This window comes from Haliotis rubra, unplaced genomic scaffold, assembly GCF_003918875.1.
Source record: "Haliotis rubra isolate DU_JTF1 unplaced genomic scaffold, ASM391887v1 Scf763, whole genome shotgun sequence".
NCBI classification, from domain to species: domain Eukaryota; kingdom Metazoa; phylum Mollusca; class Gastropoda; order Lepetellida; family Haliotidae; genus Haliotis; species Haliotis rubra.
In genome coordinates this window covers 57512-85055 of record NW_025767483.1, presented here as the reverse complement: position 1 = coordinate 85055, position 27544 = coordinate 57512, and the positions used below count along the sequence as shown (strand labels likewise).

General features: G+C 42.3%; 1 long non-coding RNA gene across 2 annotated transcripts; it reads right to left on the bottom strand.

The window, feature by feature from the left end:
• Positions 1-463: 463 nt before the first annotated feature.
• Positions 464-15941, bottom strand: LOC124260445. 2 transcript variants are annotated; one of them, XR_006894083.1, is made up of 4 exons: positions 15899-15941; positions 14219-14337; positions 4790-4840; positions 464-1385 (listed from the first exon to the last, which is right to left on the bottom strand). It is a non-coding gene; the product is annotated as an uncharacterized LOC124260445 (long non-coding RNA). The 2 variants fall into 2 exon arrangements; XR_006894082.1 differs by lacking the exon at positions 15899-15941 and adding an exon at positions 15438-15698.
• Between the last annotated feature and the right edge of the window lie 11603 nt (positions 15942-27544).

Genomic DNA, 27544 nt, shown 5'->3' with positions numbered 1-27544 from the left:
TAGCTAGTGGTTAAAATCTTCGCTCATCACCCAGAAGACCCTGTTTTGATTCCCCACATGGGTACAGCCCATTTCTGGTGTCCCCCATCGTGATATTGCTGGAATATTGCTAAAAGTGGTGTAAAACCATACTCACTCACTCAGTAATTATAACCAGACATGAAAATAAGGAATACCTTGCATCATATATGAGTAATAATAAGTGAAACATGTTTTACAGCTACATGAACACTGACATCAACTTTAATGATCATGACCAAAACCTTCAAAGAACAGGGTATCCATTTGAAAGAAGAAGCACATGTCATGTTTAATTATGCATGTGTGAATTCCTTCTTAGAACCTGTGTTGTCTTGTGACATGAACATTTTACCAAAACAATTCCCAGGACTAATGAAGAATAATCTCATTAATCTTTGTGTTGTAGTCATTATGGAAACAACACTGTTTCACTGGAGCTGCACATCTTGTTTATAAATTATTACCTTTATCAAATGATTTGGTATGAACCCATGATACGTAACTACATTTAACAAAATGTCCTCCAGAAACAAAATATGGCAAAATCTGGAGCAACAAAAACTGACAAAGCTGAATATTTCAAGATGGGGAAATTTTCTTTTTTCTAAGACTAACAGCATACACATTAAATAGTTAGATGTAACATCACATGTAAGACATTATTCACATATCATAAATTACACATATAAAACTTTCTTCATTCTGGCAAAGGGCAACAGTTTTACATGCCTTCCATGGCAGACATGCAGAGACTTAGTTGCCAGTATGTAAAGCCTTAATTAAATACTAACTATCACAAAAGTAATATAACAGCCAGTATCATGAAATACAAGAAATATGGTATAACTTTACTATTCCATTGTTTACTACATGCCACATATACTAATATCAAACCATCAAACTATATCAAATCATACTTCTAAATCACATTGTCATGCAGTGTAAAAAAAATGTCACTGGAAAGGTGGTCCAATTGTTCAGCAGGACAATAAGCACAAATGGGGGACAGAAAAGCACAAAATGTTTGTGTGGGAAAATTAATGGAAACTTCTGTTCTGCTGGCAAAATAAATAAAAATTATTGCTGAGACTATTTTACTGCTTCAAAACAGAAGTTCCTTAATTTGTCTCCATTATGGAGGTGTTACTCAGCTGACATCAGAATGCCAAAACAATTATCAAAATACATCATACAAATCAGTAAACTGCATAATGAATGCACTTGAATTATTCCTGTAGTCCATCAAGATAACTGTCATCACTTGTCATCTACAGTGATGGGGACACCTCTTCCTGGTACTTGGTCAGCATCATATTCTGTTGATTTGCATTCTGGTTAACCTCTCGAGGTAATATGTGGCTGCTCTGAAGTACAAAAAGATAGAAGTGTTTTTATTTATATTGAACAACTTTTTATGGATAACAACCTTTTTTTATTTTATAAGTGTGGCGTTTTGATAAGAATTTTTGTACCATTGTGAACGAATGCTTGGACAAGGTGAACTACCATAAATGTATATCATGTACCTGCATCACAATATTTGGTCATATTTGGGAAACTGTGTTATACATCAACTGAGATACATTAACTCAGTTAATATTTTATGCTTGTTAAAAAATAGCAACAGTCAGTTTCAATGAGATAATAATAGCATCAGTAAGCTAATTTTCTTTTGGCAGTACAAACTTAGTCCAACAAAAATCACAAGGGTGAGGGGGGAGAGGAGTTTGATGATTTTTATGGAGAAGCATGTACAATCTGAGTAACTTAAAATTTATGTACAAAAGTGACCCCCTCCATGTACAAATACAATTATGCCCCCCCTCCCTCGCCTTCACATTAATTTGTATATTTATAATTTAAATATAATTATGTACACAAATTGCTGACCCACCCGGGTACATGTGTACAAAATTCCACGACTACCCTACCTCCCAGAAGAAACGGGTGACCCTCCTTAAAATCATAACCAACCAACCAACCAACCAGCAGACCAACCAACCCACCAACCAACAAACCAACCCGCCAACAAACCAACCAACCAACCACCCACCCGCCCACCCACCCCTCTGTGCATCAACCAACCAACCCCACCCACCCACCCTCTGTGCATCAACCACCCAACCCTCTGTGCATCAACCAACCCACCAACCCACCCTCTGTGTATCAACCAACCAGACAACCAACCAACCAACCAACCCGGCCACCCACCAACCAACCACCCACCAACCAACCAACCAACCCACCCTCTGTGCATCAACCAACCAACCAACCAACCCAGCCTCTGTGCATCAACCAACCAACCAACCCTCTGTGCATCAACCAACCAACCAACCCTCTGTGCATCAACCAACCAACCCATCAACCAACCCACCAACCCACCCTCTGTGCATAAACCAACCAACCCACCCACCCTCTGTGCATCAACCAACCAACCAACCAACCAACCCACCCCACCCTCTGTGCATCAACTAACCAACCAACCAATCAACCAACCCATCCTCTGTGCATCAACCAACCAACCACCCACCCCCACCCTCTGTGCATCAACCAACCCAACCCTCTGTGCATCAACCAACAGCCAACCAACCAACCAACCCACCCACCCTCTGTGCATCAACCAACCAACCAACCAACCCACCCACCCACCCTCTGTGCATCAAACCAACCAACCAATCCAACCAATCAACCCACCCACCCTCTGTGCATCAAAACCAACCCACCAACCAACCCATCCACCCACCCACCCTCTGTGCATCAACCAGCCAACCCCACCCACCCACCCCTCTGTGCATCAAACAACCCACCAACCAACCCACCCACCCACCCACCTTCTGTGCATCAACCAACCCACCAACCAACCCACCCACCCTCTGTGCATCAACCAACCAACCAACCAACCCACCCACCCACTGTGCATCAACCAACCAACCAACCAACCCACCCACCCATCCTCTGTGCATCAACCAACCAACCAACCAATGAACCCACCCTCCCACCCTCTGTGCATCAGCCAACCAACCCACCAACCAACCAACCAGCCACCCACCCACCAACCCACCCTCTGTGCATCAACCAACCCACCCACCCACCCTCTGTGCATCAACCAACCAACCAACCAACCCACCCACCCTCTGTGCATCAACTAACCAACCCACCAACGAACCAACCCACCCTCTGTCCATCAACCAACCAACCAACCCCACCCTCCCACCCACCCACCTTCTGTGCATCAACCAACCAACCAACCAACCAACCAACCCACCCCACCCACCCTCTGTGCATCAACCAACCAACCAACCAACCCACCCACCCACCATCAAACAACCAAACAACCAACCAACCAACCCACCCACCCTCTGTGCATCAACCAACCAACCAACCAATCACCCACACCCTCTGTGCATCAAACAACCAACCAACCAACCAACCCAGCACCCACCCTCTGTGCATAAAACCAACCAAACAACCAACCAGCCCACCCACCCACCCACCCACCCTCTGTGCATAAAACAACCAACCAACCAACCAACCAACCCACCCACCCTCTATTTCTACCAATTAAGTTTGTCTGAAATAAAATTCTCAACTCTTTTCAAAAAATAACCTTTATGATTTGATAGAGCAAGCATTTAACATTTCCAAAACGAAAACATCATTGAATTTTGATTAGGATAATTGCCCATATTAAAAACAGGTGTTTTGAAAAGTGAGAGTAATAACTGATTGTTGTGTGGCCTATACATGCGTTATTTATTGTGAATGGATGAAAGTTTGTAAACTAAGATTAAGGAAAAGTTACAGTCAAACTAAAAAAAAGGCAAATTTTAAAATGCATTAAAAGTTGCTTTACAAACAAAACAAACAGATTTTAGCTGTAATTATCAGTATCTGGCAAGAGGAAGTGTTTATTCATTACAATAAACTCAAAATCATAAAACATTTATTCCAAAATCTTGTTAATGTGGTCTTTTTCAGTTTTGTCAATTAGCAATCTGAATTGTTGGAAAAATGTCTGAACTTTGACATTCGGGTTCTTCCTGATTATTCGCAATTAAAGCTCACTTGATGTGTAAATGTCATCTTGGTATATAACAGAATTGTTATTCTTAGTCAAAATGTAATTCAATTGTGTAGTTTGAGCAGGAGAGGAATAATTAGTTTGGGTAAAATTTCAGTACATAAAAATAGAGAAAGTATACCCTATGGTATCAAACATAAATACATAAATAAAATTAAAAAGCATCATATAATTAGAAAAACCAATGTAACAAAGCCATAATTAATGAGCGTTCCCTTAAGCGGACATTACATATCCACTTTTCTATTCTGCACCAAGATGTAACATGTTGCATCATTACACTGTTACAAAACAAAACATTCATGTTTGTTTTAAAAATGTTTCAAGACTGATCTCATTTTGGTGGTTTTGAGACAGTGCATCAGATATGCAGTTAGCTGCCCTTCTTGTTCAAACTCAAGATCACAAAATGAGGCCTATAGCTCCAGTTCTTTTACAGTTTGTACCTTCTAGTATCCCCACACACACACATTTTCATGAGTATCACAAATATTCTTCAATGTATGTACAAATGTAGCATTTATCAACTGAGACAATAAACCATTTCAGAAAAATGAATGACGTGAGAAAATGCCATATCTGAAGCCAAATGAGAAACTGACACAACCTCATACTTAGCATTTGCATACCAAATTATGATTCTTCTTGAGTTTATTAGTCCCATATACTATACCCATCAGCTAATACCTTTCTTGGTGTCATCACATCTACTCTTGTTTGGAGTCTGTTCTCCCCTTCCTGAAAAGTAAAATTATTTATCACCAAGTGCAAACATGTTCCTTTAGCATAAAGCAATGCTTACCATTATAATATTTCTTAAAAGTGTCTCAAATTGTAATAACCTTTTTGTCATGGGTTTCTCCTTCTTTTGCATCTGGCAATGAGTCTGTTACGACAATACATGTGAAAAAATATGATATTTTACCTACTTTGGTACAAATCCAGGCATCAGCAATGTTTTCATTTCAGGGTACATATAACAGTGAGTAGGTGAGTTAAGTTTTAAGCCACACTCAGCACTATTCCAGCTATATGGCAGCGGTCTCTGAATAATCGAGTCTGTACAAGACAACCCAGTGATCAACAGTATGAGCATCGATCTACCCAATTGGGATAAGATGACGTGTCAACCAAGTCAGCAAACCTGACCACCTGATCCTGTTAGTAGCCTCTTACGACAAGCATGGGTTACTGAAGATCAATTCTAACCCGAATCTTCATGGGTTCATGTAAGAGTGGATCATTGTAAATGGTTAAAAATGTACTGTTTCTTTGTTGGCTCTAGAAATGGCTAAATATCAACAAATACTTCATCACACACTCTAAACAAATTACCTCTTGCATTTAGGCACTATATACCATCCATACCTGTGCTGACCATGAACTTGTTTAAAAAGTGATGATTTTATTTACCACTAACTTACCATCAACCAATGTTCATCCAGTGACATAAAATCAGTCGAGTGCAATTTTTGTTATGATTAGAATTATAATTTGTGTGTGTGTGTGTGAGAGAGAGAGAGAGAGATGAGAGAGAGAGAGAGATAGAGAGAGAGAGATGAGATAGAGATAGAGATGAGAGATGAGATGAGAGATGATGATAGAGAGATGAGATAGAGAGAGGAGATAGAGATGATGATAGAGAGAGATGAGAGAGAGAGATGAGAGAGGGAGATGAGAGAGAGAGATGATAGAGATGGAGATGAGATAGAGATGAGATGATGAGATAGAGAGATGAGATAGAGATGAGGATAGAGAGGATGAGATGAGAGAGATGAGATAGAGATGAGATAGAGAGAGATGAGATGGAGAGAGATGAGATGGAGATGAGATGGGAGAGATGGGATGAGATAGAGAGATGAGATGGAGATGGGAGAGAGAGGATGATGAGATAGAGAGGATGGGATAGAGATGAGGATGAGAGAGGATGAGATGGAGAGATGAGAGATAGAGAGATGAGATAGAGAGAGAGATGATAGAGAGAGAGATGATGATAGAGAGAGATGGAGATAGATAGAGATGAGATGATGAGGATGGATAGAGATGAGATAGAGAGAGAGATGATATATAGGATAGAGATGAGATAGAGAGATGAGAGAGAGATGAGATGATGAGAGAGATGATGATAGAGGATGATGAGATGGGATGGGATGGATAGAGATGAGATAGAGATGAGATAGAGAGAGATGATAGATAGAGATGAGAGATAGAGATGGAGATAGAGAGAGATGAGAGAGAGAGAGAGGAGAGATAGAGAGAGAGAGAGATAGAGAGAGATGAGATGAGAGATGAGATAGAGATGAGATAGAGATGAGATAGAGATGAGATAGAGATAGAGATAGAGATGAGATAGAGAGAGATGAGATGAGGATGAGAGATAGAGAGAGAGAGATGAGATAGAGAGATGAGATAGAGAGAGATGAGATAGAGATGAGATAGAGATGAGATAGAGAGAGATGAGATGATAGAGAGATGAGAGAGAGATGAGATGATAGAGAGATGAGATGGATAGAGAGAGAGAGAGATGATGAGAGAGATGAGATAGAGAGAGATGGAGATAGAGATGAGATAGAGATATATGAGAGATGAGATAGAGAGATGAGATAGAGATGAGATAGAGAGAGATGATGAGAGAGATGATAGAGAGATGATAGATAGAGATGAGATGAGAGAGGAGATGATGAGATGGAGAGAGATGATAGGAGATGAGATAGAGAGAGATGGATGAGATAGAGAGAGATGGGATAGAGAGATGAGATGATAGAGAGATGATGATAGAGAGATAGAGAGAGATGAGATAGAGAGATGAGATAGAGAGAGATGAGATAGAGATGAGATAGAGAGAGATGATGAGAGAGAGAGATGAGATAGAGAGAGATAGAGATAGAGATAGAGATAGAGAGAGAGATGAGATAGAGAGAGATGAGATGAGATAGAGATGAGATAGAGAGAGAGATGAGATAGAGAGATGAGATAGAGATGAGATGAGATAGAGAGATAGAGAGAGATGAGATAGAGAGAGAGATAGAGATAGAGGATGAGATAGAGAGAGATGAGATAGAGAGAGATGAGATAGAGAGAGAGAGATAGAGAGAGATGAGATAGAGAGAGAGATGGAGATGAGAGAGAGAGAGATAGAGATAGAGAGAGATAGAGAGAGATAGAGATAGAGATAGAGATGGGATAGAGATGAGATAGAGAGAGAAGATGATAGGATAGAGAGAGAGATGAGAGAGAGAGATAGAGATGAGAGATAGAGAGAGATAGAGATGAGAGAGAGATGAGAGAGATGAGATAGAGATGAGATAGATGAGAGATGAGATAGAGATAGAGATGAGATAGAGAGATGAGATGAGAGACAGAGAGAGAGAGATGAGATGAGATGAGATGAGATAGAGAAGAAAGATGAGATAGAGAGATAGATAGAGAGATAGATAGAGACACAGAGAGATACAGACACAGAGACATAGATAGATAGATAGATAGATAGATAGATAGATAGATAGATAGATAGATAGATTCCTATTTGAATTCGATGGCAATAACACATTCTTTAAATAAAACAACTATTTGACACAATCCAGCTTGATCATATAACCTTGGGAACATTGATAAGAAAGGTTACTGTCATAAAAACATTAGCCCTCTCAAAAGTAGTACATATTTTAAGCTCATTGCCTAATCCTCCAGATGGCTTTAGCAAGTTTCTTGAAAAGATATTTTTCAAATTCATTTGGAATGGTAATAATGATAAAATAAAAAGAATCACAATGGAAAGATTAAAAGGCTGAAGGGGACTGGGTATGGTTGATATAAAACATTTATTGAAGCTCTAAAATTATCCACTCTTAGACAATAATTACTGTAAAAAATCATCCAAAAATAATCCTTTTAATATACCTTATAATGATAACTTCAAGTATGGAGCAAATATTCACAAAATACTTAACATTGAAAACCCTTATTGCAAAGATGTTTAAAAGCATGGAACAATTATTGCAAAAAGGTTAATGCTGATTCTGACAATACTGATCACATTCTTGCACAACCATTATGGCTCAATCATAATCATAAAAACACTTATATTAGACACTGGGCGGATAAGGGTTTATTGACAGTAAAAGATGTATGTGATGAGCATGGATTTATGCCTTTTGATAAGTTAAAGATACAATACAAAATAAGAGGGACACAATTAGACTATAACTATCTACTTCAAATCTGACCTGATATTTGGAAAAATGTTATTAAAAATACAGTTATCATTCCTCCTACAATTCATACATCAATGTTTACCAAAGAATTGAAAATACTTTGATACTTTGATATACTTATCCTATCTCACGGTATGCACCATCTCTCTCTTCTACGACCATGTGTGGAAACGTGCTGTCAGCTAAGTTGAGTCAAATCTAACTGGCCTCTGACCCGCCCTGACCTCTGCCTTCACCCTGACATCAATGCCTGTCAATCATCCATCAAAGCGTGGGGCTCGCCTAAACGATCACATGACCACCTCTACTTGTCATTCTCGTCTTGGAGCTTCCAGTAATCTGTGATGTGGGGCAGGTGGGGTGAGATAGGACAAGTATATAAATATACAATTTATTATAAAATTTTCAAATTTTTAAACTTATCCTATCTCACGGTATGCATAATCCAATGGTTGGTAGGCGTGTTGCAGATTACCCGGTTACTACTACCACCGGGAAAACGCATAACTCAAGGAGGCCAGGAGAAAGCAACCAACTCCCGATATGCAAACTCCAAACTTGAGATGTTTTTTTGTTGGGGATTTTTAAAAAAAAAATTCAGGTTTACACAGCACAAAAACTCTAAGGAGTGGGCGCTCCCGGGTTAATGTGGTTTTCAGCCACAACTTTTGACAAGCAAAAGGACGCAGTTTGGCAAGTAGGCCCCACCACCCCGCGATTTATCAGGTGACCCCAGTGAATTAAAGTCCAGGACCTTAATCTGGACAGTCCCTGCTTCGAAACTATCCCCCACAGACAATGACAGAAGGAATAGCCCGGTTGCTCAACTAGTTTAACGTTCAGTACCAATCTCCCTAACTTACCAAAGGTGAGAAAGGACTTAGGAGCAGAACGCTTTGAAAACCATACAGGTAATCGGGATCAACACTTCACTGACGTGATTGCTCAAAGAGTAGAGGTCAGTAAGCGGAATGTCGACCTTCTCTACATGTAGTACAGGACTTGCCTCATAGTCTTCTCGCCATGGTGTGACAATACCAACACGTCCTAGTTCTCTAGATGAGGAGGGTCTAGACCCAGGTCAAAAAGTACCAAGATAAGGATAACATCGATATCATTTATTATGTACAGAGCAGAACCGACCGAAGAAGGATTGCTTTATCTGCGAGCACGGGCCGAAGACAGTTGCTGTGCCAGAACCAAGGGGCCGAATTGATGTAGTCCTTCCACATCTGTCAGTGAGAGGTCCCGTAGGTAGTGTGAGGAGAACACAGTATCCGATCTCCAAAAACAGCCCTCCATGATGGACTGAAGGAACAGTTCCTGTGAAGAGCCATGGTTGGCCTTAAAGAGCTTCGGGTCTCATGAGGCTTGGCCATTGCTGGCGGAGGTAGGTTAGCAAAGGTATAGGCACGCAGGATCATAGTTCTCATCCCAAAGCCAAGGCAGTGCAGGGAGACTTCCAAAGTCGAGGCAGTAGATATAGGGATGAACAGTCTCTTCGTAGTCTTCGGCGATCCTGCGAGGCAGCTAGATAAATCCTTTAAGTTTCCTGGAGGTCGGAGATGTTGAAGATATTCTGCCACCATCTGCGGGATGCGTAGTAGGAGACAAGATGCCCTTCTTCCTGCAATAAGCTTCAAAACTTTTCCACAACCAAAAGCAGAGTTATCCTTCCAGTTGCACGCAATTTCACCAGAATGCGAGGAAGAAGGGCCACTGGCGGAAACGTGTAAGCGTTCAGATCTTCCCACGGAATGGCCAGAGCATCCAGGTCCCAAGCTAGAAGGTCCGGTATTGGTGACACAAACCGAGGTAGCTGATGATTGAACCTCGTAGCAAAGAGATCTACTGTTGGAAACGTCATTGGAAGGCAAAGAGTCTGAGACACCTGGGGATGTAATTTCCATTCCATTGGAGAGGGACGACTCGGTCGACACAGAGCATCTGCGATGACATTCTTCACCCCAAAAATGTGGTTGGCCCGCACCAAGAATCCACCAGGTTGAAGAATCGTTGTGTCCACTGTAGACGCCGTGGAGACCCTGTTGACCCCATTCTGTTGATATGCTACACCACCGCTGCGTTGTCCGATCTGACCATGAGAGAGGTTGATTGTAGAGCATTCTGCCAGTGACTGATTGCTAGAATCACTGCCCTGAACTCCAGAATATTGATGTGAGAAGCGGGATCTTCGGAATATGGGCTACTTCCCTAATCGCCCTGTTGAACAGAGAATTACCCGACCAGGGTGGGCAAAAGAGGTCTGTTCTGAATCTGTCTTCCAAGGATGAAAATTGTAACAGTCCTCTACGCCTCATAGCCGTGGACATAGAAGAAACGAGCCAAGATATCTAGGATGGTTTGGAATTGTTCCTGCAATAATACCATAGCCGCTCGGATGTATGCTTGCTGATGGGTTGTAGCATGTGCGTCAGACATGACCACCACTTCAGTAGTTGTCAACATTAAGTTCAATGGAGCCATAATCTTCCTTATGGACGCATCTAAATGTATCAGTTCATCGTCTTCGATCAGAAAGGGCGAATAATCTCTCTGTTTCATCCCCAACAGCGTGATATCATCATCTTCTGGAGGAGAGACAATTATAGATGACAATCCATGTACATGAGCCGATGCCAAGTTGAAGCGAGGCTCAGCAAAACCATCTTTAATCTTCCTCAAACTATCAAAAGCCTCATCCAGGGACGCAGTCAGCTGAGTGATGCACGGTCGGGGAGGGGAACATGATAGAAGCAAAGTCTCCAGTCTTCATATCAAAACTGGATAAAATGTCATCCTTCGAAGTACTACGCTGTAACTTGAGGTTATCAGCAATCCAGATAAGTAGCTGAGGTGAGTCAACAGCATCCACACTCACATCCGAAGGAGACATACTTCCTGAAGACATAGACAGCGTTGTTGAACGTAGAATCTCTTGCACAGGCACCGCTAGCGTAGTCGAAAACCCTGATGACTGAGTAACAGGAGATGACACTGGCTCCTGATGCTGTAGCTGATGCTACGACCAACACAAAGGCATCAAAGTCCATAGGTTGAGACGTTGCCCCCTCAGACACTGGATTCCAGGAAACTGGCAAAACAGATCTCACCGTCGAAACTGTAGCAGAAGGAACGGAAGATGAGGTATGTCACACAGCGAGGATGAACATACAGCTGATTGAGTCACGCCCACATGAGATGATGGCACTTGTGTGGGTAAACGCTGAAACCTGAGGAAGCGTTGAACCATGAACCACTCCAGCAGCTTGAGACCGTACCGCACCAGGAACACCATAAGTAAGCGTTGAGCCAGGTGGCCCATAAGTGAAACTCGCAATAGGAGTGAGCGTTGATCCAATAACGCTTTCAGTAAGCGCCGAACCAGGACGGCCGTGAGAGAGTGCTGAATTAAAAGCAGCATGATGAAGCGTCGAACTAGTAGGGAGCGTCAAACCGGAAACGCCAGGAGCAAATGCCGAACCAGGAGGAAGTGCCAAACCAGCAAAAGAAGGGTTAAGCGCCGAACCAGGAGGAAGCAAAAAATTGGGAAAACAAGGGTTAAACGCCGAACCAGGACGAAGCGCCAAACCGGGGAAACAAGGGTTAAGCGCCGAACCTGGAGGAAGCGCCGAACTGGGATTACCAGGGGTAAGCGTCGCACCGGGAAGAAGCGCCGAACTGGTAGTAAGCGCCGAATCCACCCAAAGCGCCACACTGGAAGAGAGCGGCGCTCTGAGTAGCCACCTGGGATCTGTGACAAGCGGCGCTCTGCCCGTATATAAATGTCTTAATGAGAGTGTCACTCCCGAGGAAAGTGCCGCACTGGTTGAAAGCGCCGCACTGCCTGTAACCGTCACTTGTGATGTAATAGTATGAGTAGTCGCCACCTCCAACCCATTAGGGCGTTGAGTCACATTTACCAACAAGGACGGCCCTGGTTGTATGTCAGATGTAGACAAAACAACAATATGTGGAGGTGACGAATCTTCCAAAGTAATAGAACTAGACGAATGGGGTCAGAACAGTTGAAGCACAGAAAATCTTCTTCAGGAGATTTGGATTTAGAACGTATTGCAGATTTTATTTGGCGATCTTATTTAGAACACTTCGGCTCCATTGGACCTTGCAATGGATTCCTCGGATCTCTATCTGCCTTGCACCTGCTAGCTACCCGACGATACTCTGAGAATGCATCGTCGTCCAGGTTAGCACATAAACTACAACGTTTAGACAAATCGCATCGTTCATGGCAATCCACGCAAGAGTTATGAGGGTCTGCTGCCAAATAGTTACTATTGCATCTATCACAATGTTTGCGTTTCTTTGAAGCGTGACGATTTGCTTTCCCGATAGTAGAAAACACAAACAAAAAACTCTCTTAAACAGCGTGGCGACAAGAAAGAGAATGACAAGTAGAGGTGGTCATGTGATCGTTTAGGCGAGCCCCACGCTTTGATGGATGATTGACAGGCACTGATGTCAGGGTGAAGGCAGAGGTCAGGGCGGGTCAGAAGCCAGTTAGATTTGACTCAACTTAGCTGACAGCACGTTTCCACACATGGTCGTAGAAGAGAGAGATGGTGCATACCGTGAGATAGGCTAAGTTATAAAATATATATTAAAACTCTCAAAGCGTTCAAGATTACTTAATGACAAGTGTATTTCTAAAAATGACAAACTTAAGATTTGTACTAAATGGGAAATGATATTCAATGATTGTGAATTTTCAATACACATTTCTGCAAATAGTTATTTATACTAAAATATAATTATTCAAAATGAACCTGACTGACAATGATTTGTCTACCGTTAGTTTGCAATGATGTTTCTGAGAGCAATTGTTGTGCTTATTAGGACTGTTGTGAAACCATAAAATTCTGGAATGATCTCGAAATCAATTAACAACTATTTACCATGAAAAATAAACATTACAAATATTTGATTTGGTTTGGTACATTACATAATGATGTATTACTAAATCAAATCATTATCTCTGCAAAAAAACATATCAATTTATGTAAATTTAAAAAATCAATTCCAAAATTCATTAAATATAAAATGGCATCAAAAGAGATATTTTCTGTTCAAAACTTTATTTTCAAGGGAAACAATGAAATTGATAAATTCAGTCTTAAGTCTTAAATGGAATTCACTCATGCCAATATTCAGCAACAAATTATAATTACATCTTTACACCTTTTCTGTGTTTGTTGTTACTGTATACCTTTGACTATGGGAACAAATAAAAAAAATACATAAAAAACATGGGAATGTTAAGATACAATATGAATACACTTTGTCAAACTGATTTTAAATCATAGCTTTTGTGCAAACAGTAACAAGAGGGCACAGAAATCTACATCCTTTTCCCTTTCAATGGTGCATAAAATCACCAGAAGTGTAAACATAAGAGAACATACCATTAATCCTAAAGCATATGAGCACAAGTTACATAATAATGACTTCACCGAAATCTTTCCCTCACTCCCTACTCTTAAAGCTTTCAATATCTTGTAATGCCATGAATTAGAAATGGTACCCTGGTACTTTTCAGTGACTGAGTTTTGCATTTGACAGCAAAGACTGAAGTCATACATTCATAATAATAATAATCATAATAATGTAGCATTCATCAGTCCTTTAATGTTTGTATGATGCTGTACCTTTCTTTTTAATTGCCTCTGCATTATAATTAACATCCCAGACTACTCCAGCTGTACCATAAACTAGTTACCAAGACTGACTACCGCCTGGTCACCTGACTTAACATAGGGAGTTTTTCCTGGGGATCTATTTTCACCTATATAGATACAGCACTGTTGTATGACATGGGATAACAGATGTGCCCACTTGCCTAATTAAATGATAAATCTAAAAATTCAACAGTGCCCCTGCATACAGTTCAGATTGCTCCTCTTCACAGCAAGAATAGGCATCAACTGAATTCCAAGCTTTTCCTCAACAAACTGTTGATCTGGACTGGTGGGCAACCCAACATGGGATGGTATGGTGAACAACCTGTAAACATATGAAGTTATTTATACACATAAACATTTGTTTTTAATGCCATAATATAAATAATAACTGCATCCATGCGTTGATGTTTTCTGAGTAACCATGAAGGGATGCACAAAATAGACACAGATGTTGAGATTTAACTTAAAAAATGCCTTATTTGACAATTGAGGTTAAAATGTAACATCAAAACAGAAAACTCTAACTACAGTATATAACATTGCCAAAAAAGGAGCATACCTGTTAAGTTGTCATGACAGAAAGATGTGAACTGTCAAATACATTGATTCACTTAATGGAAAAATAACAAATACATCTTCAGCCATGCATGTGCAAATGAAACTAGCAAAATATCTCTATAATCCTAACAAAAGTGGGGTCAATTGTTTGATTGTGACTATGGCATACAGTGTTCATGAATTACTACCAGTTTGTGGTGGTACCAACGGTTCACAAAGATGCCTTTACATCTGTGACCTTAACCATGGACATGACCTTTATAGATTACATATCATATTTCAGATCCCATATATATTATTTGTTATTTATCTCCTACTCTTCCCTGATATTAGGGATGGTGAGTTAAGACTTATGACAATTATTGTTCCCATTTCAATGCATAATTAGTAGTGTTGGGAATTGGTTAAAATTGATCATTGGTCCATTACAACCGATCAATCATCGAAAATAATTGGTTAGGATCATTTATCAAATGTTCCTGTTACCTTTGTTAATGCACAAAATAATTTACAAAAAAACAACATGTAGTTCTTTGGGTTTGGGGGTAAATTGCACAAAATGCATTTTCATACTTCACATATTTAAAGGATGGCTAGTATGTGAGGAACATAAATTTCCAGGAGTCTTTAAGATAAATTCAATCATGACTTGGAACAAGCTTGTAGTGCTTATGAAATGTAAATAAAATGACTCAGACAAACCAACCTTGTGAAAAAACATTGTTAATGCAAACAAGTGTTCCAAAACTGCTTGTGTTCGATTATGAGAAAACATTTTCGATTGCTTGGTCATTTAGTCACTGCGACCAATCTTTGATTATTTCAATTAATCAGACCACCACTAATAATTGGTTGACTGCTCACTTAAACTCAGAGCCTTGGTCACATTGTGGTATTCTTGGATTTCCCCATCCATACTCAAGGTAGATCCTATGTAGTTGATCCACAAAGTCAATGGTATGTTGCCCCACTGGTGTTTTCTATATCAGGTTTCAAATTTGCTTCATTAGGAAATTTGGGATAACAATTGCCTGTCACCCTGCTTATCAATAAACTCCTGTACGGATTCCTAAGAATTTTTCAGCATAATACCGGTTTATCAATGTTCTTATATTTTCGGAATTTCGGATCCTGAACCCAACAAACGCGCTGTGTAAATTTGTGGATATGACATTATGAAGTCCCAGACTGAGGAATCACTATTTTCCTGTCCCCATCAATAATTTCCAGTCTGTATTTTCCATGGACAGGGTTGTGGATTTCTTTCAAAGGTAAATCAAACTTGTTCATTTTCTGACAAAAATGATAAAACTTGACAATCTTACTTTTCTGGGGAATGTCACCTCCTTCAAGTTTTAATCTAAGGCAGTCATGATGTCATTTGAAATAACACCAATGCTTCTATTTCCTGTAGGTTGAGCCTGAAATGCATCAAAATCCATCATTAGGTTCAATTGTACCTCATATGTTTGTTTCTATTTTATCTCACATTATGTGATTAATGTTAATAATGTTATATAATTTATTGAGTTATCTTACAAAAGTTATTAACAAATGTATACAATACAAAAGGTACACACAAGGACCCTCTTTATTCTATCTGGAGTGTTATTCCACAAAAAAAAGAAAAGAATAAGACAAACCAAACTGAGGTAAAACATATTTTAATGTGGTTGCCTCATCAGCATTAAGATTACTCTGTAGAGTTTATTTGGGTAAACATACTGACAGTATGGTACAATGAACATATCACTGCACAATAGATTATAACATAATAAACACATATGAAACACATAAACAGTCACTGAACAATATATTAATGCACACCATTATTAACATACCATATCAAGATGTAATCGCACCCAAATAGTTCAGCTGCTGCCTATACTTAATATGTGGCTGATTATGAATTAGGGCAAATGAGACACTAACATGACTAACAATTATCTTCTAACTAAGAAACAAAGGCTAGGTTCTGTACATTACTGTTAGGATGGATTACTTGTTGAAGTGGTAGTACATCTCAGTGATGTATTAATGGTAATCATAATAATTATAAAGCCTTTTAAAATGGAAAAGAAACATATATTATCCAAGTCCTTCAAATCCATTAAATCCTTTCTTCAATATACATAATAATTGTCAAAACATATCACATTTATACAAGTTGTACACATGAAACCATGTTATATGCAAGATTACACTTTTTAGCAGTAAAGTACACATTCTAGACATGTTTGGGGTTTAGTCCCATCCAGGATTTGAACCGACTCTCTCCACCAAATCACCAACATACAAAGTCAGTTATCTAGCCAACTCAGCTGTGAACATAATTATATTGTCAGACTTTCACAGCACCTAGTCAAATACATCCAAAATGGCCTTTGGTCCAAAATGTGTTTTACATGCCCTAACATTGAACAGAGTAAATGACATGGCAACTAAATAATATTTCACATGTGGTAGTCTCCAAAGCAGTTTGCAAAAGAAAATTACTTAGGTGATAAACAGCTGGTGTTTCCTTTTAATATATTTTGCTGTAATCTTCAGGTTATTATAAAGATGAAATATGAAATGGATACTTACATGCACTTACATGTTGCATGAAATATCACTAAACTACATAAGTCAATAATGCCTTGTCTTCCTATGTGATGTTTATATGTGTACTTATGACCCTTCTGCAGCTGCCCTTAAACGTACAGAAAGGTCTTAATGTTGAAAAAAATGGAGACATCTGCACTAGGCAAATCTGTGTTTTATGTACTGTATGTGTACATGTGTGTAAGAGAGTGAATTTAGTTTTATGCGCATTTAGCAATATTCCAGCAATATCACGGCAGGGGACACCATATATAGGCTTCATCCATGTGGGAATCGAACCTGGGAAGCAAACTTAAACCAGTGGGCTACCCCATGCCCTGTATATGTGAACATGTCACTTAAAATTTTAAAAAAAGAATTGGATGAAGCTTCAATACTTTTCCCTGTCCAATATGTCTATATGGCACAAGATACAGAGATATTTGTTACACTGAAAAACTTGTAAGAGACAAATTATGTCTATTTCATTAATGTTTTGCAAAATGTATTTCTGCATTAATAAAGAATGTTTAATAATCATACAGATACCATGGGAGTTTATTCATTTGTCACATAAAAAGAGTGTCATGGGATAATTTCACGCAACATCATATTTAGAATGACAGAAAATCTTTAAACCTCAAAACTAGTAACTATGCAACTTCCTGTTCATTAATGGTCAGTTGTTTGCCTTCCTCTGCTGACATCATCAAATCATAGCAGAGTCTGCTACATTAATAGAATATGGTTTTGATATTCATGACCTGATGTGATTGAGATAGTTTAAAACTGTTTCAACACAACTGTCCAGGTTTGATAAACCATTTATGAGAGGGCTAACACCAGTGTCTGATCTTTAATTTATCCCCAAAGTCATTTGTGTAAGCATTTTGGATGTAGGCTGGTGATCTAAGTGGAGAGGAATCAGAAACATTGTTCAAAGTTAGAAAGCACAGAATTCAGGCCAGAAATTGGCCAGGGTCACATTAAACAGCTTTAAAGTCCTGACATATGTAAGGCTGAATAATGAATTTTGCCAGAAAGTATAAAGTAAGGGGGTTGGAATATGCCTAGCAATGTGAAACACTGACCAAAGAACCCTACTGCCTGTTAAAGCCAGGAAATTGAAATTGAAACAGATGAAAGCTCTTTGAGACCACAGCATGAAACGAAATTACACATGAGTCTATCAATTCATCAAGCTAAGACTTTGAAATACTTCCATGAAATAAAATTTTTTCACTGTTTGCTGTTTTGAGAATGCTAGACTTGCCAATTTCATATATGAAAAACAAAATGAAAAAAATCCAGATAACTTATGAAGTTTATTAGTTACCCTGCCCAAAAGTGATTATTATTCATCAGAAATATCTAATGGCTGAGGTTGAGAGAGTTATGGAATTTGAGATACAGCCTTTACTGGACTGGGGCACTTAAATGTACTGTATGTACCTACATGTTCAAGTACCACAACTTGTTCAAGGTGGTAGAGGATATCAAGGTGAAAGGAGGGTGCACACACTGCCAACATCAGACAGACTTGTTGAAACACAACATTGGATGTGAAGGCTTCTGATTCTGCTGTATGTGCAAAGATACACCTCCCCAGTCACCATCAGTCATTCTCCAAGCTGAAAATAGTGTCCAGATCATATTAAATGTTCAATCATAAAGACCATAACAGCCATGAGACACTTTTTGAGAAACTAAATAATTGTTTGAAAGTCATGAGAGAAAAAAGTTTATTCATATGCAAAAAGGGTGTAACAGAAAGAATGGATCATATGCAACACTGTTTACTTAAGATAAGAGGGTTTTGTGACATATTGTGCCATCAGCAGTGAACACATTTCATACTCACAATACTCATATCATATGACTTTACACACAGACACCCAAATTGTGTCAGTGGTGACTTTATCCTAATTTGTTGTCAATTCATCTATTTCAACAAATTTAGAAGCCAGGTAACCATTACCATGTGGGCTCTTGTCACTGTTAGACCACAAATCGAGGCTACATTCAAATCAAGGCCACTAAAACAATCCATTCAACTCAAGCAGCCCTAGTTTCACTCCCTTAAATTAGTCTCTATAACAATGCCAACTTGTATCCATGGTGAAACATAAATAGGAAAGCATATACATGTAATGTATGAATTACTAAAATGTGCACTCACCTTTACATGTTGCACAAAATCAAATGTTTTCCCATTAACTTCCAAAGCAACATTAAAAACAACCAGGCTGTTAACAGCCAATACATGTAGTACATATAGCCTCAGACCACTTTACTATCTACAGTGACATGCCATGGCCAGAGCACCATAATTAATATCTGTCCTAGGCTGTCCTGTGGCATGCTGACCAACCTATTACTTCTCACTTACCCAGCAAAATATCGGTCTGGATCGAGTATTTCAGTTTTGCTGTATCCACTGTCAACAACGGTCACCGGAATTTTCGAGCTGAAATACACTGAACAGCCTTGAACTTGGGGTCAAATCATGAAAGGCTGGAGTCAATAGCATGTGCAGATTGAGGACAAAAACAAATGGCAATAAAGTAAAATGTCTGATCTTTCATTTAAGCTGTCACAAGTCACCCTCAATAAATTAGCACAGACAAATCAGTGCATTTAAACAAGGCACTACATTCTCCTATTTTCCTTCCGGGTCATGGTAAAACTTAGAGGAATAATACAGGAGTGTGAAAAGCGCCGACCCCAGTTTCGCATTAAAATGAAACCTACTTGAAAATATCTCATTCTGCAGAAGCAATCAGGTTAAAAAGAAGCAACTACACATTGAAAAAATGTGGTTAGTTTTAATTAGTGGATGAAAGCACATTTTAACAACATAAAATCATCCAATCACTGCTGTCATTTTATTCAGTCAGCACTGAAGGCTATCTACGATGCTTTAAAATAAAAAGGCACAGCAAAAACAACATGCATTTCATTTCCTACCAGTCCCCTGGGGTGCTTGGGGCTGGATGAAGCTCTCCTGGGCAGCTGGCAGAACCTCTGTGGTGCACACTGACTGTCCGCCTTGACGCGCCGAGGAAGCGGCCCAGCTAGGCTGAAATGGGGTAGAGAATGAATGAAATTTTCAGTCTAGAGGGGGTTGTACATGGTCAAAGGGATCAGGTGGGGCCTCTGCACCAGCCAAAAACAGCCAGGAGGGTCCAGGGAGGGGCCAAGACATCATTGTGCATTTAAGGTTTTCTGTGCACTTAAGGACTGCTATAGGAAACCTTAAGTGCACAGAAAACCTTAAATGCACAATGGACCTTTTTAAAAAAGGCACAGCAAAAACAACATGCATTTCATTTCCTACCAGTCCCCTGGGGTGCTTGGGGCTAGATGAAGCTCTCCTGGGCAGCTGGCAGAACCTCTGTGGTGCACACTGACTGTCCGCCTTGACGCGCCGAGGAAGCGGCCCAGCTAGGCTGAAATGGGGTAGAGAATGAATGAAATTTTCAGTCTAGAGGGGGTTGTACATGGTCAAAGGGATCAGGTGGAGCCTCTGCACCAGCCAAAAACAGCCAGGAGGGTCCAGGGAGGGGCCAAGACATCATTGTGCATTTAAGGTTTTCTGTGCACTTAAGGACTGCTATAGGAAACCTTAAGTGCACAGAAAACCTTAAATGCACAATGGACCTTTTTAAAAAAGGCACAGCAAAAACAACATGCATTTCATTTCCTACCTGTCCCCTGGGGTGCTTGGGGCTGGATGAAGCTCTCCTGGGCAGCTGGCAGAACCTCTGTGGTGCACACTGACTGTCCGCCTTGACGCGCCGAGGAAGCGGCCCAGCTAGGCTGAAATGGGGTAGAGAATGAATGAAATTTTCAGTCTAGAGGGGGTTGTACATGGTCAAAGGGATCAGGTGGAGCCTCTGCACCAGCCAAAAACAGCCAGGAGGGTCCAGGGAGGGGCCAAGACATCATTGTGCATTTAAGGTTTTCTGTGCACTTAAGGACTGCTATAGGAAACCTTAAGTGCACAGAAAACCTTAATGCACAATGGACCTTTTAAAAAGGCACAGCAAAAACAACATGCATTTCATTTCCTACCTGTCCCCTGGGGTGCTTGGGGCTGGATGAAGCTCTCCTGGGCAGCTGGCAGAACCTCTGTGGTGCACACTGACTGTCCTTCTGGACGCCCGAGGAGGAAGCGGCCCAGCTAGGCTGAAATGGGGTAGAGAATGAATGAAATTTTCAGTCTAGAGGGGTTGTACATGGTCAAAGGGATCAGGTGGAGCCTCTGCACCAGCCAAAACAGCCAGGAGGGTCCAGGGAGGGGCCAAGACATCATTGTGCATTTAAGGTTTTCTGTGCACTTAAGGACTGCTATAGGAAACCTTAAGTGCACAGAAAACCTTAAATGCACAATGGACCTTTTTAAAAAAGGCACAGCAAAAACAACATGCATTTCATTTCCTACCAGTCCCCTGGGGTGCTTGGGGCTGGATGAAGCTCTCCTGGGCAGCTGGCAGAACCTCTGTGGTGCACACTGACTGTCCGCCTTGACGCCCGAGGGAAGCTGCCCAGCTAGGCTGAAATGGGAGAGAGAGTGAATGAAATTTTCAGTCTAGAGGGGGTTGTACATGGTCAAAGGGATCAGGTGGGGCCTCTGCACCAGCCAAAAACAGCCAAGAGGGTCCAGGGAGGGGACAAGACATCATTGTGCATTTAAGGTTTTCTGTGCACTTAAGGACTGCTATAGGAAACCTTAAGTGCACAGAAAACCTTAAATGCACAATGGACCTTTTTAAAAAAGGCACAGCAAAAACAACATGCTTTTCATTTCCTACCAGTCCCCTGGGGTGCTTGGGGCTGGATGAAGCTCTCCTGGGCAGCTGGCAGAACCTCTGTGGTGCACACTGACTGTCCGCCTTGACGCGCCGAGGAAGTGGCCCAGCTAGGCTGAAATGGGAGAGAGAGTGAATGAAATTTTCAGTCTAGAGGGGGTTGTACATGGTCAAAGGGATCAGGTGGGGCCTCTGCACCAGCCAAAAACAGCCAAGAGGGTCCAGGGAGGGGACAAGACATCATTGTTGCATTTAAGGTTTTCTGTGCACTTAAGGACTGCTATAGGAAACCTTAAGTGCACAGAAAACCTTAATGCACAATGGACCTTTTTAAAAAAGGCACAGCAAAAACAACATGCATTTCATTTCCTACCAGTCCCCTGGGGTGCTTGGGGCTGGATGAAGCTCTCCTGGGCAGCTGGCAGAACCTCTGTGGTGCACACTGACTGTCCGCCTTGACGCGCCGAGGAAGCGGCCCAGCTAGGCTGAAATGGGAGAGAGAATGAATGAAATTTTCAGTCTAGAGGGGGTTGTACATGGTCAAAGGGATCAGGTGGAGCCTCTGCACCAGCCAAAAACAGCCAGGAGGGTCCAGGGAGGGGCCAAGACATCATTGTGCATTTAAGGTTTTCTGTGCACTTAAGGACTGCTATAGGAAACCTTAAGTGCACAGAAAACCTTAAATGCACAATGGACCTTTTAAAAAGGCACAGCAAAAACAACATGCATTTCATTTCCTACCAGTCCCCTGGGGTGCTTGGGGCTGGATGAAGCTCTCCTGGGCAGCTGGCAGAACCTCTGTGGTGCACACTGACTGTCCGCCTTTGACGCTGGCCGAGGAAGCTGCCCAGCTAGGCTGAAATGGGAGAGAGAGTGAATGAAATTTTCAGTCTAGAGGGGGTTGTACATGGTCAAAGGGATCAGGTGGGGCCTCTGCACCAGCCAAAAACAGCCAAGAGGGTCCAGGGAGGGGATTAAGACATCATTGTGCATTTAAGGTTTTCTGTGCACTTAAGGACTGCTATAGGAAACCTTAAGTGCACAGAAAACCTTAAATGTACAATGGACCTTTTTAAAAAAGGCACAGCAAAAACAACATGCTTTTCATTTCCTACCAGTCCCCTGGGGTGCTTGGGGCTGGATGAAGCTCTCCTGGGCAGCTGGCAGAACCTCTGTGGTGCACACTGACTGTCCGCCTTGACGCCGAGAGAAGTGGCCCAGCTAGGGCTGAAATGGGAGAGAGAGTGAATGAAATTTTCAGTCTAGAGGGGGTTGTACATGGTCAAAGGGATCAGGTGGGGCCTCTGCACCAGCCAAAAACAGCCAAGAGGGTCCAGGGAGGGGCCAAGACATCATTGTGCATTTAAGGTTTTCTGTGCACTTAAGGACTGCTATAGGAAACCTTAAGTGCACAGAAAACCTTAAATGCACAATGGACCTTTTAAAAAAGGCACAGCAAAACAACATGCATTTCATTTCCTACCAGTCCCCTGGGGTGCTTGGGGCTGGATGAAGCTCTCCTGGGCAGCTGGCAGAACCTCTGTGGTGCACACTGACTGTCCGCCTTGACGCCGAGGAAGCGGCCCAGCTAGGCTGAAATGGGAGAGAGAGTGAATGAAATTTTCAGTCTAGAGGGGTTGTACATGGTCAAAGGGATCAGGTGGGGCCTCTGCACCAGCCAAAACAGCCAAGAGGGTCCAGGGAGGGGACAAGACATCATTGTGCATTTAAGTTTTCTGTGCACTTAAGGACTGCTATAGGAAACCTTAAGTGCACAGAAAACCTTAAATGCACAATGGACCTTTTAAAAAGGCACAGCAAAACAACATGCTTTTCATTTCCTACCAGTCCCTGGGGTGCTTGGGGCTGGATGAAGCTCTCCTGGACAGCTGGCAGAACCTCTGTGGTGCACACTGACTGTCCGCCTTGACGCCGCCGAGGAAGCGGCCCAGCTAGGCTGAAATGGGAGAGAGAGAGTGAATGAAATTTTCAGTCTAGAGGGGTTGTACATGGTCAAAGGGATCAGGTGGGGCCTCTGCACCAGCCAAAAACAGCCAAGAGGGTCCAGGGAGGGGACAAGACATCATTGTGCATTTAAGGTTTTCTGTGCACTTAAGGACTGCTATAGGAAACCTTAAGTGCACAGAAAACCTTAAATGCACAATGGACCTTTTAAAAAGGCACAGCAAAAACAACATGCATTTCATTTCCTACCAGTCCCCTGGGGTGCTTGGGGCTGGATGAAGCTCTCCCTGGGCAGCTGGCAGAACCTCTGTGGTGCACACTGACTGTCCGCCTTGACGCCGAGGAAGCGGCCCAGCTAGGCTGAAATGGGAGAGAGAGTGAATGAAATTTTCAGTCTAGAGGGGGTTGTACATGGTCAAAGGGATCAGGTGGGGCCTCTGCACCAGCCAAAAACAGCCAAGAGGGTCCAGGGAGGGGACAAGACATCATTGTGCATTTAAGGTTTTCTGTGCACTTAAGGACTGCTATAGGAAACCTTAAGTGCACAGAAAACCTTAAATGCACAATGGACCTTTTTAAAAAAGGCACAGCAAAAACAACATGCTTTTCATTTCCTACCAGTCCCCTGGGGTGCTTGGGGCTGGATGAAGCTCTCCTGGACAGCTGGTAGAACCTCTGTGGTGCACACTGACTGTCCGCCTTGACGCGCCGAGGAAGTGGCCCAGCTAGGCTGAAATGGGAGAGAGAGTGAATGAAATTTTCAGTCTAGAGGGGGTTGTACATGGTCAAAGGGATCAGGTGGGGCCTCTGCACCAGCCAAAAACAGCCAAGAGGGTCCAGGGAGGGGACAAGACATCATTGTGCATTTAAGGTTTTCTGTGCACTTAAGGACTGCTATAGGAAACCTTAAGTGCACAGAAAACCTTAAATGCACAATGGACCTTTTTAAAAAAGGCACAGCAAAAACAACATGCATTTCATTTCCTACCAGTCCCCTGGGGTGCTTGGGGCTGGATGAAGCTCTCCTGGGCAGCTGGCAGAACCTCTGTGGTGCACACTGACTGTCCTTTGACTGCCCGAGGAAGCGGCCCAGCTAGGCTGAAATGGGGTAGAGAATGAATGAAATTTTCAGTCTAGAGGGGGTTGTACATGGTCAAAGGGATCAGGTGGGGCCTCTGCACCAGCCAAAAACAGCCAGGAGGGTCCAGGGAGGGGCCAAGACATCATTGTGCATTTAAGGTTTTCTGTGCACTTAAGGACTGCTATAGGAAACCTTAAGTGCACAGAAAACCTTAAATGCACAATGGACCTTTTAAAAAGGCACAGCAAAACAACATGCATTTCATTTCCTACCAGTCCCCTGGGGTGCTTGGGGCTGGATGAAGCTCTCCTGGGCAGCTGGCAGAACCTCTGTGGTGCACACTGACTGTCCGCCTTGACCGTCGAGGAAGCGGCCCAGCTAGGCTGAAATGGGAGAGAGAGTGAATGAAATTTTCAGTCTAGAGGGGGTTGTACATGGTCAAAGGGATCAGGTGGGGCCTCTGCACCAGCCAAAAACAGCCAAGAGGGTCCTGGGAGGGACAAGACATCATTGTGCATTTAAGGTTTTCTGTGCACTTAAGGACTGCTATAGGAAACCTTAAGTGCACAGAAAACCTTAAATGCACAATGGACCTTTTAAAAAGGCACAGCAAAAACAACATGCTTTTCATTTCCTACCAGTCCCCTGGGGTGCTTGGGGCTGGATGAAGCTCTCCTGGACAGCTGGTAGAACCTCTGTGGTGCACACTGACTGTCCGCCTTTGGACGCCGAGGAAGTGGCCCAGCTAGGCTGAAATGGGAGAGAGAGTGAATGAAATTTTCAGTCTAGAGGGGTTGTACATGGTCAAAGGGATCAGGTGGGGCCTCTGCACCAGCCAAAACAGCCAAGAGGGTCCAGGAGGGGCCAAGACATCATTAGCATTTAAGGTTTTCTGTGCACTTAAGGACTGCTATAGGAAACCTTAAGTGCACAGAAAACCTTAAATGCACAATGGACCTTTTTAAAAAAGGCACAGCAAAACAACATGCATTTCATTTCCTACCAGTCCCCTGGGGTGCTTGGGGCTGGATGAAGCTCTCCTGGGCAGCTGGCAGAACCTCTGTGGTGCACACTGACTGTCCGCCTTGGACGACGCCGAGGAAGCTGCCCAGCTAGGCTGAAATGGGAGAGAGAGTGAATGAAATTTTCAGTCTAGAGGGGTTGTACATGGTCAAAGGGATCAGGTGGGGCCTCTGCACCAGCCAAAACAGCCAAGAGGGTCCAGGGAGGGGACAAGACATCATTGTGCATTTAAGGTTTTCTGTGCACTTAAGGACTGCTATAGGAAACCTTAAGTGCACAGAAAACCTTAATGCACAATGGACCTTTTTAAAAAGGCACAGCAAAACAACATGCTTTTCATTTCCTACCAGTCCCCTGGGGTGCTTGGGCTGGATGAAGCTCTCCTGGACAGCTGGTAGAACCTCTGTGGTGCACACTGACTGTCCGCCTTGGCGCATGAGGAAGTGGCCCAGCTAGGCTGAAATGGGAGAGAGAGTGAATGAAATTTTCAGTCTAGAGGGGCTGTACATGGTCAAAGGGATCAGGTGGAGCCTCTGCACCAGCCAAAACAGCCAAGAGGGTCCAGGGAGGGGCCAAGACATCATTGTGCATTTAAGGTTTTCTGTGCACTTAAGGACTGCTATAGGAAACCTTAAGTGCACAGAAAACCTTAAATGCACAATGGACCTTTTTAAAAAAGGCACAGCAAAAACAACATGCATTTCATTTCCTACCTGTCCCCTGGGGTGCTTGGGGCTGGATGAAGCTCTCCTGGGCAGCTGGCAGAACCTCTGTGGTGCACACTGACTGTCCGCCTTGACGCGCCGAGGAAGCGGCCCAGCTAGGCTGAAATGGGGTAGAGAATGAATGAAATTTTCAGTCTAGAGGGGGTTGTACATGGTCAAAGGGATCAGGTGGAGCCTCTGCACCAGCCAAAAACAGCCAGGAAGGTCCAGGGAGGGGCCAAGACATCATTGTGCATTTAAGGTTTTCTGTGCACTTAAGGACTGCTATAGGAAACCTTAAGTGCACAGAAAACCTTAAATGCACAATGGACCTTTTTAAAAAAGGCACAGCAAAAACAACATGCATTTCATTTCCTACCAGTCCCCTGGGGTGCTTGGGGCTGGATGAAGCTCTCCTGGGCAGCTGGCAGAACCTCTGTGGTGCACACTGACTGTCCGCCTTGACGCCGAGGAAGCGGCCCAGCTAGGCTGAAATGGGAGAGAGAGTGAATGAAATTTTCAGTCTAGAGGGGGTTGTACATGGTCAAAGGGATCAGGTGGGGCCTCTACACCAGCCAAAAACAGCCAGGAGGGTCCAGGGAGGGGACAAGACATCATTGTGCATTTAAGGTTTTCTGTGCACTTAAGGACTGCTATAGGAAACCTTAAGTGCACAGAAAACCTTAAATGCACAATGGACCTTTTTAAAAAAGGCACAGCAAAAACAACATGCATTTCATTTCCTACCTGTCCCCTGGGGTGCTTGGGGCTGGATGAAGCTCTCCTGGGCAGCTGGCAGAACCT